General features: G+C 44.2%; 1 protein-coding gene across 1 annotated transcript in view; it reads left to right on the top strand.

The window, feature by feature from the left end:
• Nucleotides 1–12,851, top strand: part of CDK8 (cyclin dependent kinase 8) — a 679,675-nt gene that overhangs the window by 154,590 nt on the left and 512,234 nt on the right. The gene's annotated exons all lie outside the window — the stretch shown is intronic.

The raw sequence follows: 12,851 nt of genomic DNA, 5'->3' as shown, positions 1-12,851 counted from the left end.
CAACAGATTTCGAATACTAATTTGCACAGTCGAAGAAATAAATGTTGCAAACAATAAAGTGAACATTGTACTATTTGTTCTGGTCTGTTCAGCTAGTTTCTTTGGATTTCCATTTCATTGGAAACCAAGAAAGGAGCATTGCTTACAAAGCATAATAATAGCAATTGAAGCTTGTGGGGGACTACCCGTGCACAGTATCTGCTGGCAGTTGAGCATGCACTACCTTTCATACCTCAAGTTCCTTCTCTCCCGTGTCTGTTTCTTGAAGAGATGCATGCTTTTTTTGGGGTGCATGTTTTCGATACTGGGGTTGCCCAGCTTTTTGACACACATACCCAAACAATTTGCACCTCCAGTTACATGGTCCGTGGCATTATTGCTTTCCCTCTGCCCTTTTTTGACCTTTAAAGAATAGGATTTCTTGTTTGGTGGATATCTTGAAAAATTGTGTCCCACTGGCTTTCTAGGACTTATTCTTTAGACCAATACATGTGAGGCACTAGATCCAGAGACCTGGACTCTTTGGCGAACCAGTAGGAGGCAGACCAAGAGGACATTTCAAGAATTTTTATTTTTAAATAACGAAAGGCCTCCCTATCGCTGCAAGGGTATTCCCTACCTGCAAAACTAAAATAAAGGGTGCTTGTGTGTCCTCTAAAGAAATAGTCATCCGTCAAAACATACTTTCTAGCTAGCTAGCCCTGCCACTATTTAAAACAACCTAAATAACCAGGTTTTCTGCTACTGGTTGATGGGCCTTGCCCGGCCAAGGTCACTGGCTTTGATCTCCAAAAGCCGTTCGCAGTTCCATGAAAGGAAAAAGAGTTAAAGGAACTTTTGTGATATGTTTCTAATTATCAGTTGCAAGCGAAAATGTCTTCATCTCTTATCTCACAACAAAGTTCTATAATTTACACCCTTCACACTCCTCATGAGCTGTATTAATTCTTGATAATGGTTTATACTTCAGTTCTGTGCATTTGAGGGATTTTTCTTTTCTCCCCTTTCTGTCCAATTGTACGGTTCTCTGTATACTTGTGTTTTCATATATTTGAGCCCTCCTGGTTTTTCCCACTTGTTACCAATGGGTTCTTCCAGACCCTGTTGCTGCTTTATATCTGATACTGTTCAATCCGTGTTTCTTGGGTTCCTGTAACCATACTTATATTTTACTTCTTTGTTCCAGTATTCCTCCTCTTCCCCAAGCAACCCAGCTACCTGTATCTGCGTTGGGTATGCTCCCATTGGTTGTCGTCTCCACGGGGCAACTCTCCTGTGTCTGCTTCGCTCTTTGGCTTGCCAGGGCTCCTCCATTAACCTCTGTTCTCTTCTCAGTGTGGGTACCGCTCCGACGGATCCCCTGCTGCTACTGGCTTCGGTAGTCGTGTCTTGACACAGACTCAAGGCTTCGTTCCTTGACAGAATTCTGTTGTCCATGTTAGTTAGTAGGCTCCCAGCTTACTACGGCCACAAAGTGTTCACACCACCAGTGGAGATGGCTTTTCTGCCTCTGAGGTGGCTCGTCCACCGCATGTATTGTAGGTCCTCGGGCGTCCTTTGTTCTCTGCTCCCTGTGCACGCAGGGATAACATTTCACCAAAATGCAAGGGATAGCGGAAGTGACATCACACGACTCTTGGCCTCTGACACATCACAGGAAGTGATGTTATCTGACCCCACTCCAAAGTGACATCACAGGAAGCGAAGGAACACAACTTTTCACCCCTTGACAGAACAGGAAGTGGCATCACATATCATTGTTTCTAAGTACACTATGAAAAATATGATTACGGTATCACTGTAAAGTGATAAACATTGCATACAAAATGGATCACCATATGCATCATTAATATCAGTGCATATACTCCCATATTACCAAATTATTTTGAATGCAAGCTGATGCCCAAGGTCAAACGATAATGATGTGTTTATTATACAGCACTTATACTTAAGCGCTTCATATAGAATATATAAACATACAATCTCACCCAACCTGTGTTGGTACTCATTTATCAACCTCAGAAGGAAGAAAGGCTGAGTTGACCTTGCCGGAAGCCGATCCTGCAATCTGCAGATCACGCGCACACTAGCCTCTGAGCCATTTTACCGGCTATAGCTACCAGAAAACCAGCCACTCCAGAAACGTCATAGGCTCGCCTATGCGCCGGATTTTCTCCCTCTCTCCTTTTATGTTTGCTACGTTGTTTCAGGCAAGGTGCGTGTCGCTTCCCCTTGTATTTGGAAATTACCCTCCAGCATTGTCCAAAGCCAGTGAGAAGGGTACATTGTCACTGCTTGTTATAGGCAATGTAGTGTTACTAGTATGTTTCTCAATTCCCATATAAACAGATACTGTCTTCATGGAAAGGAGTTCCTTATGGGAATGAGAGTCCTTATCCCATAGAGGGGAGTCACTCCCAGCGAGTTCACACTTGTGCAGACCCCTAGTGAGGATGGTCTTGCTTAGTTGGCTCACCTCACGAGCCTCAAAGGGGGTGGTGAAGATTTCAGATTCATCACAACCCTGATTTTAATAATGGGAAACGGTACCTGGCGCAGCAACAGCCTGCAGTGCACATTGCAAAGAGGTGAGTGAGTGCCCTGTATTTAGTAAAGGGCAAGAGCAGAAGCAGGGTGCAGACTGTTACATTTATGTTCATTTGCACTATTTAGGAGGCACACACGGGGTGGGTCAGCGATCACGGATAGAGTTGACCTGGCGTGGGTGCCATATTAATTTAATTTAAACAAAAAATCTTTTACAGCATAGCGTCTCAAATGCAAAGTCAGGTCTGCCTTTAACTACATAGCATGCACACTTTAATTGTGAAACAAGTAGGTTTGTGGGGTAGTATCATTATTTTAGTTTAATTGGTCCTTTTTTAAGTTTGCCAGCAGCATGTACCTTCAACGCGAAAAACTCCATCAGAGAAGCTTCATTATAAGAAGTCTTTTTTTTGTTTTGTTGTCAATTCTATATTTGCATGTCTTTAAGTGGTTCAGACACTGAGGCAAAGGATGCGCCAGAAATATCTTCTGCAGCATTACGTGCAATGCATGTCCCTAGTTAAAACAGAAAGTTAAAGTAACGTCACCAGAACACATTATTTTTAAGCCAAGACAAGTGCTGTAAAAGGCACCAGCTTTGGAGCCATTTACAAAATGATCAGCACAATGTGCATTTGTGTGGTGTGCTTAGTCTGTTAAATCTGCCCTCCGATAACTTGGTCTTTCTGGACAACCCATTGGTAACTGGTTCTTCCAAACCTCGCTCAACGATGCAGAGGAGGTCTTGTTTCGGAGGAGTAACAGCAATGGATGTGTATATGTTAGGCAGAATCACATGCAGTACCGTTTGGGAACACTACATGCAATTAAGACTACAAGTGTCAGTACAATTTCACCTTTGGTACAAGCCTGTACTACACAGTTATGTGGTCGCAGTGGCCGAGCAGCCAGACTTATCTCAAGAGTTTAAGTGAGTAGTAGAACAAGTTACACAAAGGACCAACAAATACAGTGATTGAAATATACACGTACTCAAGGTTTCTTGGTAAAAGAATATACATTTATTTACTCAGTCACTTTCAAAACATTACACTAAAAAGAGCAGCTCAATATCACACACTAATAAACCACAAATACACACCGGTAAGTAAATGAACAAGTTTAGCTCTCCTGAAGTGGGAGCAAAATGGCACTTCAAATACTTAATAAAGGGGTAAAAATACAGTTATAAGGATAGACAGCCCAAATACAATCATAGGCAGGATAAAAGGGGTTCAGTTACCAGCAATTCTTTGCAATAGGCCTGGGCCAAAGTCAATGGTTCAGAGTCTTTGTATAAGATAGCACCGTGCTGGTACATAACGGTTAAGTCTTTGTCACGGAGATAAGAAGAATTTGGCTAGGTAAAAAGTTTGATGAATGTTAAGGGAAGGACAAGCCTTCGTAGTTGAGGAAAGTTTCACGCACTTTCTCGATGGCTGAAAAGATTTCCGGACCGCGTTTGAACAGTACCTTGTCAATGAAGAAGAGCTGTAGCTGAGGCAGTTGTTCCTGGTAGTTTGAGCAAATCTCGCTGTTGCCGAGCTTCAGTACAAGACAGGAAAAGAAGGACCACGTTGGGAGGTTCCTGCATTGCACCTGGGATGAGGCCAAAAGCTTTAGCAAGACGTCGGTTTAAGGTGTGAGTGCCTTAAAGTCCACAAGCTTGTTTCCTTCCCTTTGGCTATCCGGTTTACAACAGCACTCTGATGTAAACTCGACCAGATGGGGACGGTGTCCACGTGACTTGTGAGTTGGTTGTTCCCACCAAACTCAAGGGAAGAAGTTAACCAGGAAGGGCTTCTCCGTCAATGGAGTTTCAGGCAATTTGGACCTGCAGCAGGGCTTTACCGGTCGTCCAGGAGTTTCAGCAGTCCTCTTCCTTCAGCTCATCTTCGATTCTTTCGTTCCAGTGGTCAACTCTGCGTTCCAAGTCCCAGAGACCTGCTTTTAAACAGTTTTCCCCCATTCATTCCAGCCTGTCTGTCACTTACACAGCAGGGTGGCTGTCCTTGCCGGACAGCCAGCTGGCCAATCACGCCAGAGTGCATTCAGGTCTCCTAGGAGACTAAGCACAGGGAGTTTCGGGCACCTCCCTCACATCCTGTCCACCCCAGACAGCCCGGCGCCAGAGAGAAGCTTCAGCACTGAAGCCTGCCAAAGGTCAACGAACAAAGGGACCAAAGCTGGTTTGGCGCACAGAGACAAACTCAAGAAGGAGCTGTCATGATGCCGTCCCCCGGGCATCCAGATCGAGTCCATCAGCCCCGGGAGCAGGCATCCAGATACTTATTAAAACCCCAGCAGCCCCGGCTGGGGGCTGTTTTTGTTCAGTCCTGGCGCCATAGGCCATAGGCGCCAGGCTCATAGACATTACTTGCCTCATGCAGACCATGCTGCAAATGAATCCAAGCCAACGTGAGGCCTCGATGGGACTATTTTATTACTGGGGCTATTTTATTACTGGGGCTATTTTATTACTGGGGCTATTTTATTACTGGGGCTATTTTATTACTGGGATGTGGTTCTGGGGAACTTCTTACCTGGAACTACTTTGGAGGCTATTTAAACCACGCCCGAACAGCAGCACACGTTTCGTGTTATTCTGCAGCGTAACGCTCACTGTGCCTGCAAGTCAGCATCCAGTCTTCTGCCACGCCCACCTCGAATCCGGAGATCCTAGAAAAAGGGGAAAGAAGGAGAAAAGGTTAGATCAGACATTATTTTAATTCCTTAACTGATTCCGGATCCAGCACGTCTCCGAGCTTGAAAGGACATTACTTCAGCACACGTTGCATCGCCAGCTGCACCGTCGCGTCATACTCACCAGTCCACAGCATCTTTCGACTCGGCGCTGCCTCCATCATTTTCTTCGTCGAACTCCAGAACCTGGGGGAAAACAAAAGGAATAACAAGGTGAGCTGAGAGCCGACAAATACAATCACTCTTACCACCATAGGCTTACCTGATTTACCACCGGAGGCATTACCCTTTAATACGCCACATCTTCCTATGCTGCACCTATAAAGCGAGAGAAAACTACAAGTTAAACTCATGCAACTTTTACCGGACAGTGTTGGGAAATACAAACTCTTGCCTGAACGCCATCAGCTGCCTCCAGGCAATCTTTTTAGCTGCAATTCAACAAGGGAATGGAACAAGAGTGAACATCGGACATATTGAACTCTTTGAACTTTATAAACCCCGGAGTCAATATTCCTCCGGAACTCCTCCAGTACCTTCAAACCAGTGAAGTAACTGGTATCTACGCGCCCCTGCATGCCATGCAGGATGGAGAGCTCATCATTTAAAAATATAAGGTGAGGTTACTAAAAGGGGATATCGGAGGTGACTAGTGGGGAGAACGAGAACAGTGGGGGGGGCATCACTAAAATCCACGGGTGGCTAAATCCCTTTCTCCACTTGCAGGAGAATACTTATACGGGTCAAGCAGACGAGATTAGGCGGGCCAGTCCAGACTGTCATCTCTGCACTACGCATCACGTTGGTGGAGACCGCAGCTGTCCGGGTCTGATCGACGCCCCTGTGGGAACCAGGTGAGCGTAACAGGACCTTACCTAAAAGAAATGGCGAAAAAAGTCGACCGGAGTCCGTTTTTATAGATAGGTCTTGGGCGCCATATTAGGTCAGCCATGTTTTTCGATTTTTAGCTACCGTTGTTAGCGGTCGTGAAAAATCATGGTAGTTTAATCTAAACCACTGCCACCAGCCATTTAAAGTAGAAAAGGGTAACATTTGACTGTTACATGAGTGTTTTGACTCAGGCAAGCTAGGCAACCCCTCCAGCAGTCTATAGTAAGATAGTGTGTGCTAGGTCTGTAAATTTAAAGAGACTAGTAAAGTCAATTTAACTTTACATGCTCTGGGAGACAGTAATCTGTCCCAGAGAAGGTATTTAAACCTTGGGAAGTCTGAAAGACATCCCTGTGCCACTGCACTGAAGCTGCTGTGTGACGCACAGAATAAGATGCCACTGGAGTGGTTTTGAAACTACATGACCAAACACAAAAGTAAAACACATTGAAAATGAAAATTTCAAAGCCCCAAAATATAGCTGGAGGGCTGTAAGGTAGAGGGAATTTAGCACTTTTGTGAGAAATCTCCCTAACAGTATACTTCTGAATCCCAAGCTGTCGGGTAAGATTTCCATCTTGTGTAAAATTCTCCCCACTTAGTGATTTCCCCCAGCACTTTTTGCAGGACTATTGTTTTTTTCACACTCTTCTAAGTGAGTTGGACACTTTCACCACTCGCCCTTCTTTTTCTGTGACTATGGGAACCCTTTTTGATTAACTTTGATGGAGTCTGCTTTCCTCCATTTTCAATGGGCTTCAGTGGTGGGCCGGACTAAGGATGCTGCAGGCCTTTTGTGCCACAAAAATGTCAAAATGAAGCGAGAGGAAAAGCGCAGTTTGAAATGTACTTATTGACTATATTTCTGAGAAAATCCTTTAATTTCATAAGAACACAATGAAACCATGAACTGAACTATTTGTTACAGGAAAGTACTTAAAGCTAGTGGATAACAAAAGGATGCTAACATAACCCCCAAGCTTTAGGTCTACTCTTCGTGTAACTGTGGTTGTAGTTTCAGTTATGCAATACTATGTGGCTGCGAGGATAGCTCCAGGGCAATGCATTTGTCTTCGAAGCAAGACGCAGAGCAACACAGGTTCGATACCGATCGCGTGCTAATAAGCACGTTATTTAAAAGAAAAATTATGCATCATGCTGTATCATCCCTACAATACCTAAAATACAATCATCTGAAGAAAACCCGTTCAAATGTTTAAAAAAGCATCTGGAACTTTGGCTGAAATACATGGTACAAATTGAGCAATGCTTACGTTTTTGTTTCACTTGCTTTGATAATTATGATCTTGGATGTATAAAACATAAATGAGAAGGAAGGTGTCGGTCTCTTATATCTGTGTTGCTCTGTTCGCTCTGTAACGTTTAGAGAGGAAATGAGCACAAAATGGCTGCACCTTCTTTTTGAACTCTGCTGGAGTGAAGGGACATAAATCATGATGTGAAGGGCTGCATCTGGCCTGTGGACCATATGTTGTGCATTAGGGAAAAGATCTCGGAGGTCTAACCAAGGAAGCGGGGTGGCTGCCCACACGGCCAATTGATTGGTCCCCTATGGAGGCTCCGTCACTTTACTAGGTTTAGGAGCTGTTATCATTACTGACAAAGTTGTTTCTTAACCTGGAAACTCGGCTGACATTCCGGAGGCAATACAAATGTATATGAGTTCTGTGTGGGTAATTTATTTTTACTTTGATGGCCTTATGGCCGAATAAAGTTATGTTGGTGATTGATTTTATTTACCTGAACTGTGGTGATTTTAACATTGTCCTAGTGTATATATAATGACCATATTTTTATATAACTACAGTGCGTAAGTGTTTCTTTGACTGTAAGAGTGCTCAAAGGTCATTTTACTCAACTATAGCCCCCTTCCCTCCTAGACTAAGCCTGGCTGCATGGCCTTAGCTACCAAACCTTTTGGGTAGTTCAGGCCAAACCTAAGAATTTAACCCTGTGCACCTAAGAGTGGGTTTTCTTTAGTCCTACCATAGGCGGACTTTAGAAAGACTCCCTAACACAAGCCCTCCAAGCTCCTACTCCCCCTGAAGACTTCATTCTGGTTGAAGACTAAAGTTCAAGTGGTTGATTATGCACAGCACTATGAGGTCCACAAGGACCCCATTTCCTGGATTTCCTCTGGTCTTGTTGGGGGTTTTTATAGGTAGACTCTCGTTTAGTTGGCAGCAAATCTGTTCAGTGCACAGACTGAGGCTACAGGAGGCTTGCAATCTATTGATAGAACTTGCCGAGTTCAAGTAAAGAAACCACACCCAGGGGTGCAGAAAAATTGAAAATGTTTTAAGCTCCTTCCCAGAACCCAATCCCAGCCATCCCTGGTGGCTGAGGGTCTGATTAACAGCAAGTTTCCAGGTCCTTCTTTCAATGAGGCCCCTGAATAAGTAGAATAAGCACACTAGACCTATAACCTGAGGGGCACTGTGACTCTTAAGTGCTAAAGTCATTTTTTACTCTTTGCTGACGTTTAATCCCCATGAATTTATGCTGGCTATTTAGAATCCTAATTTATAATTGCTGATTGGAAGACCTCATTTCCGGTGCCTCTAAAACCTGCAATTGTTTTTGTTTACTTTTTTCCCTTTATGTCCTATCTGAAGTAGCTCTTACAATATTGAGGAATGGGTACCACAAAAGCACCCACTTTTGTCCCATAGTGAGGTCTTTTTATAAATGTGTTTAGCAGTGCTCCAGTTAAGATTTTGAGGTGGGAGTATTTTACTCTCTATTTTTAAACTTTGAGAGTAAATGTGATTTTAAAAGAGAAAAAATGACTTCTCCTTCGAAGAGAGAGTAAAATCTATGTAACTTCCAGCTGACATGTAGAAAAACTGTATGGAAATCTTTACTATGCAGCAGCTTTCTGCATTGTGACAGAATACACATTTCATTATTTCTGGCCATTTGAGCTCTCTTGTATATATTTAAATGTTGAAATCACAAACACCTAGCCAATTATATAGTAAAGCATACATGAATTTGTATTGTGTGTTTTGAGATTCGATAGCAGAATTGTCTTTTGATGTTTAATGAAAGTCCTAATTTCCTGGAGCTGTTACTACCTAATGGTATGATACAACAGTGCAGAGAGGCGAGGACTCCATGCTAAATTCTATATCTAATCTAGTGGTGAAATGGTTATTTATATAGCTCTTTTGGCAAAGCGCTGTACATGGAACATATTTATTGCAATTACCACCAAACCAAAGTCGGTAGTCCTTTATCGACCTGGAAAGGATGTAAGGCTGAGTTGGACTTGCCGGGATTCGAACCCGCAACCCACAGATCACGCAGAGATTGCAGCGAAGAGTGCTCAACCGGCTGAGCTATCTTATTGGCTAACATCCTTCAGAGGTTGGATAACGGAGTATCGGCTGAGGTGTAATGATCACAGTACCTAGATGCATGACAAACCATTTATGAAGCGCTACATAAAGTTAAATACAGATCTGGATTATCATAGGGACAGGTTTTGCTGAGTTGCTATTTCAATTACCAATGCAACTTTCATTTTGTTTTTGAACAGCGCTTGCACTTTCTCGAGAGTCAGGTTTTGGATGTTTTATTTGTTGTCTTGAAGATTTGAGAGGCTAGAACACCTGTGATCAGTGTAATGACAATTACTCACCCTTGAGCAAAGACTCTGCTGCCACTGACCATTTATAGTAATGTACCCCATTGACTGCAAGGTTGAATGGATGTAAACTAGACTGTGCATAGTTATAATTTTACACTGTTTTTATAATTCGACTGTAAATAAAATTAAAGTGTAAAAATAATGATCTGCCTCTGCATGATTATGCACACAGCACCGGAACACTGAAAAATACAATTGTGCAATACTGGTTTGCTTTCGCTGAAAAAAAGCATAACTTGTTAAACAATTCTCAATTGCAACTTAGTTTTCCATGTTATTAATTATGCAATCCTAAAATTCTAGGAAAACATGCACAGTACTTCTGAAGCTGAATGCAAAGAAACCATTCCTTTTATCAGTGTGCAATTTATTTCTTTGAAAGGCTTCAGAGAAATGCATTCAGTTTCAGAGGTGGCTTGCAATTACATCCATGTAGATAAAAATCACAAGAAGCGTTCTGGTTTCTGTCAAGTAACCTGACTTTTGCATTGCCCTCTGCTCTAAACTGTGTGTAAATGTACCCAGGAAAAAAATAAAGCTTGCGTATTTACAAGATTTTCATGCGTAAAAAGGCCTGGTACTCGCCTTATCTGGAGCCCTGAGTGTTTAGTATCCTAGACTGGTGGCACAATATTGTGGCCATTTATTATTTTCCAAGCTGCTTTCTATCTGAACAGGGCCAAAATGACTAACATGATGCTTTTGTTTTGGATGTATTGTTGGGTCTACTGTGAGGAATGGGCATTGTGACTATTTGTGCCTATATCGGTTTTCTTCAGGGACCTCCAAAAGGTTCCTTTGTGTGATCAGCATCCAGAAATACTTGGGTCTGCCTGCAAAGCAGAGTTTGGATGGCCGCTGCGTCTTCAAATGGTGTATGGATGCAGGGTCAGATGGCCTAGAATGCAGGCGCAGGGGGAGGTTCAGAACCTACCTGGCAAGCTGTAAATAAAGATTTCCTGAAGGTTCATCATTTGGGCCATTACTGCTTCCTCCAAATCTTTAATCCAAAGCTCTGGCCTGTTTGACCTCCTTTCTCACTGACCCTCCCTCTCAGGTCCAACTGGGGTCTTTGCTCTCTTATATCGATTCCTCCACTTGTGGTGTTCCTGAGGGGTCTAACCTCGCTCCCTAGCTTTTCAACCACTACCTGACACCTCTTGCCCACCGCATCGCTACATTCTGCTGCTATTTTCAGTGTTGTACGGGTGACACTCGGCTCTCTTTCAGGCTCCACTCAGCCACCTCTGCTGCTTCTCCTCTCATCCCAGACTGTCTTGTTGCGATTCAGGAATGGTGTGCCGCAATAGTCTCTGCCTTAATGCCAATAAGAATGAGATCCTCCTCATTGGGACACCCATCCACTCCTCTCTGACCGCCCACTCTGAGCCCTCTTCCTGCTCCTTCCTGTGAGGTCAAGAACCACGGTGTCCTCTTCGACCCCACCCTCTCCATCTCTCCTCACATCTCTAAGAAGTCACACTATCAGCTGCACCTCCTCAGAGGTATCCTTCCCTTCCTTTCCTTCCCCCAGAAGCTCACTGTCACTAGAGCTCTGGTTCTCTTTAGGTGGACTATTGCAACAGCCTCTTTCTAAATCTTCCTACTTCTACTCTGCGCCCTCTGCAACTCATCCAAAACAGGACTGCAAGACTTGTCCTTGGTCTCAAGCCCAGGGATCGTATCTCTCCAGGACTGAAATCTCTGCACTGGCTCCCCGTGGCTGCAAGGATTAAGTTCAAAACTCTCTGCATTGTCCACAAGGCCTTCTGGGTCCTGGGCCGCAATGCCTTAAACTCTCTCTCCCTAAGTATCTACCTTCTCGAGCTCTTCCCTCATCCGCTTCCAACTCCCTCAGGGTCAGTCGCTTCTCCAAGCAACAAATTGGTGGTAGATCTTTCTTTTCGGCTGGGGCCTCCCTCTGGAACGGCCTCTCTGCCTTCCTGAGGAGAACCATCTCCGGTTTCGTAAGCGCCTCCAAAACCTTTCTCTTTGCTTCGGCTTTTTCTCCTCCTCTCCCCTACTGACTTCCTGGTTGAAACCTAACCTGCACTGGTTACCTGGCTACCCTCTGATCTTGGGCCCAGGTCCCCTCCCCAGCCAGTCTCACACTTGCACTGCCTTCCTGGCAACTTGGTGACTGTTTCTGGAACCTCTCAGTCCCACTTCCAGCACTTAATACATGTTGTCTGCACTTAACCTTGCCACTTGCTGCCTGTACTTCTACTATTGTTATTTAATCTTTTATCCCATGTACTGCACTGTCCCTCCCCCTTATCCCTTGCACTCTTCCCCCTTCTCTTTCCCATGCACTTGCACAATCTGAATAACACCTGACCTAGTAGGATCGTTTGTCTGTTTTACCTCTGTTCCCCCTACCTTGCCTTGTTGCGCCTTGAAACACTCATGTATAGGCGCATTATAAATGCCAAATCTTATCATACAGCCAATTGTCCATTATTTTGAGCTCTTCCCTCCTTTGCCTGTTTTTAGTACAGAAGTTGATGTCCTGCTGCTCTGCTGGAGCCAATTGACTTATTTATGCTGTTTACTCTGTTCCGTGATGAAAGATTTTGAATGGGACTCCGTTCTTCAATGAACCCATCCAGTCCTTTCCCAGCTCTGCAGCATCAATTCGAAGGGATTGTGTCCTCCAATGTATTCCACATCTAGGACAGTTGTGTCCCACAGCTGTGCTCTTCGGAAACTTTTCAGCAGAGGGCGTCCTGCGTCAATGGCGTCGATCCCATGTCCCTCGAGAGCCTCAGTCGAGGGTCGACGTCACCGGATGTTATATATAGATTGCACAGCGCCTGTTGCCTCAGTTCTGTTTTTTCTGACAGTGAACGTGTTAGCTTCTTTGAATCTCTTATGATGCCTATTTCATCGATCCCTCCGACTCCAAGGTCCGGGTTAAGACTTGCCGGGACTGCAAGTCCAAGATGTCGTTGACCGACCCACACCGTATTTGCTTATGGGCCTGGGTGAGTCGCACAACACCGACGACTGCTCCAAATGCCAGTCTCTTACAGCCAAG

Source organism: Ambystoma mexicanum, chromosome 7q, assembly GCF_040938575.1.
Source record: "Ambystoma mexicanum isolate Mex_15411 chromosome 7q, UKY_AmexF1_1, whole genome shotgun sequence".
Classification (NCBI taxonomy): Eukaryota; Metazoa; Chordata; class Amphibia; order Caudata; family Ambystomatidae; genus Ambystoma; species Ambystoma mexicanum.
Note: the sequence above shows the minus strand (reverse complement) of the source record. Positions and strands in the feature narration are given on the sequence as shown.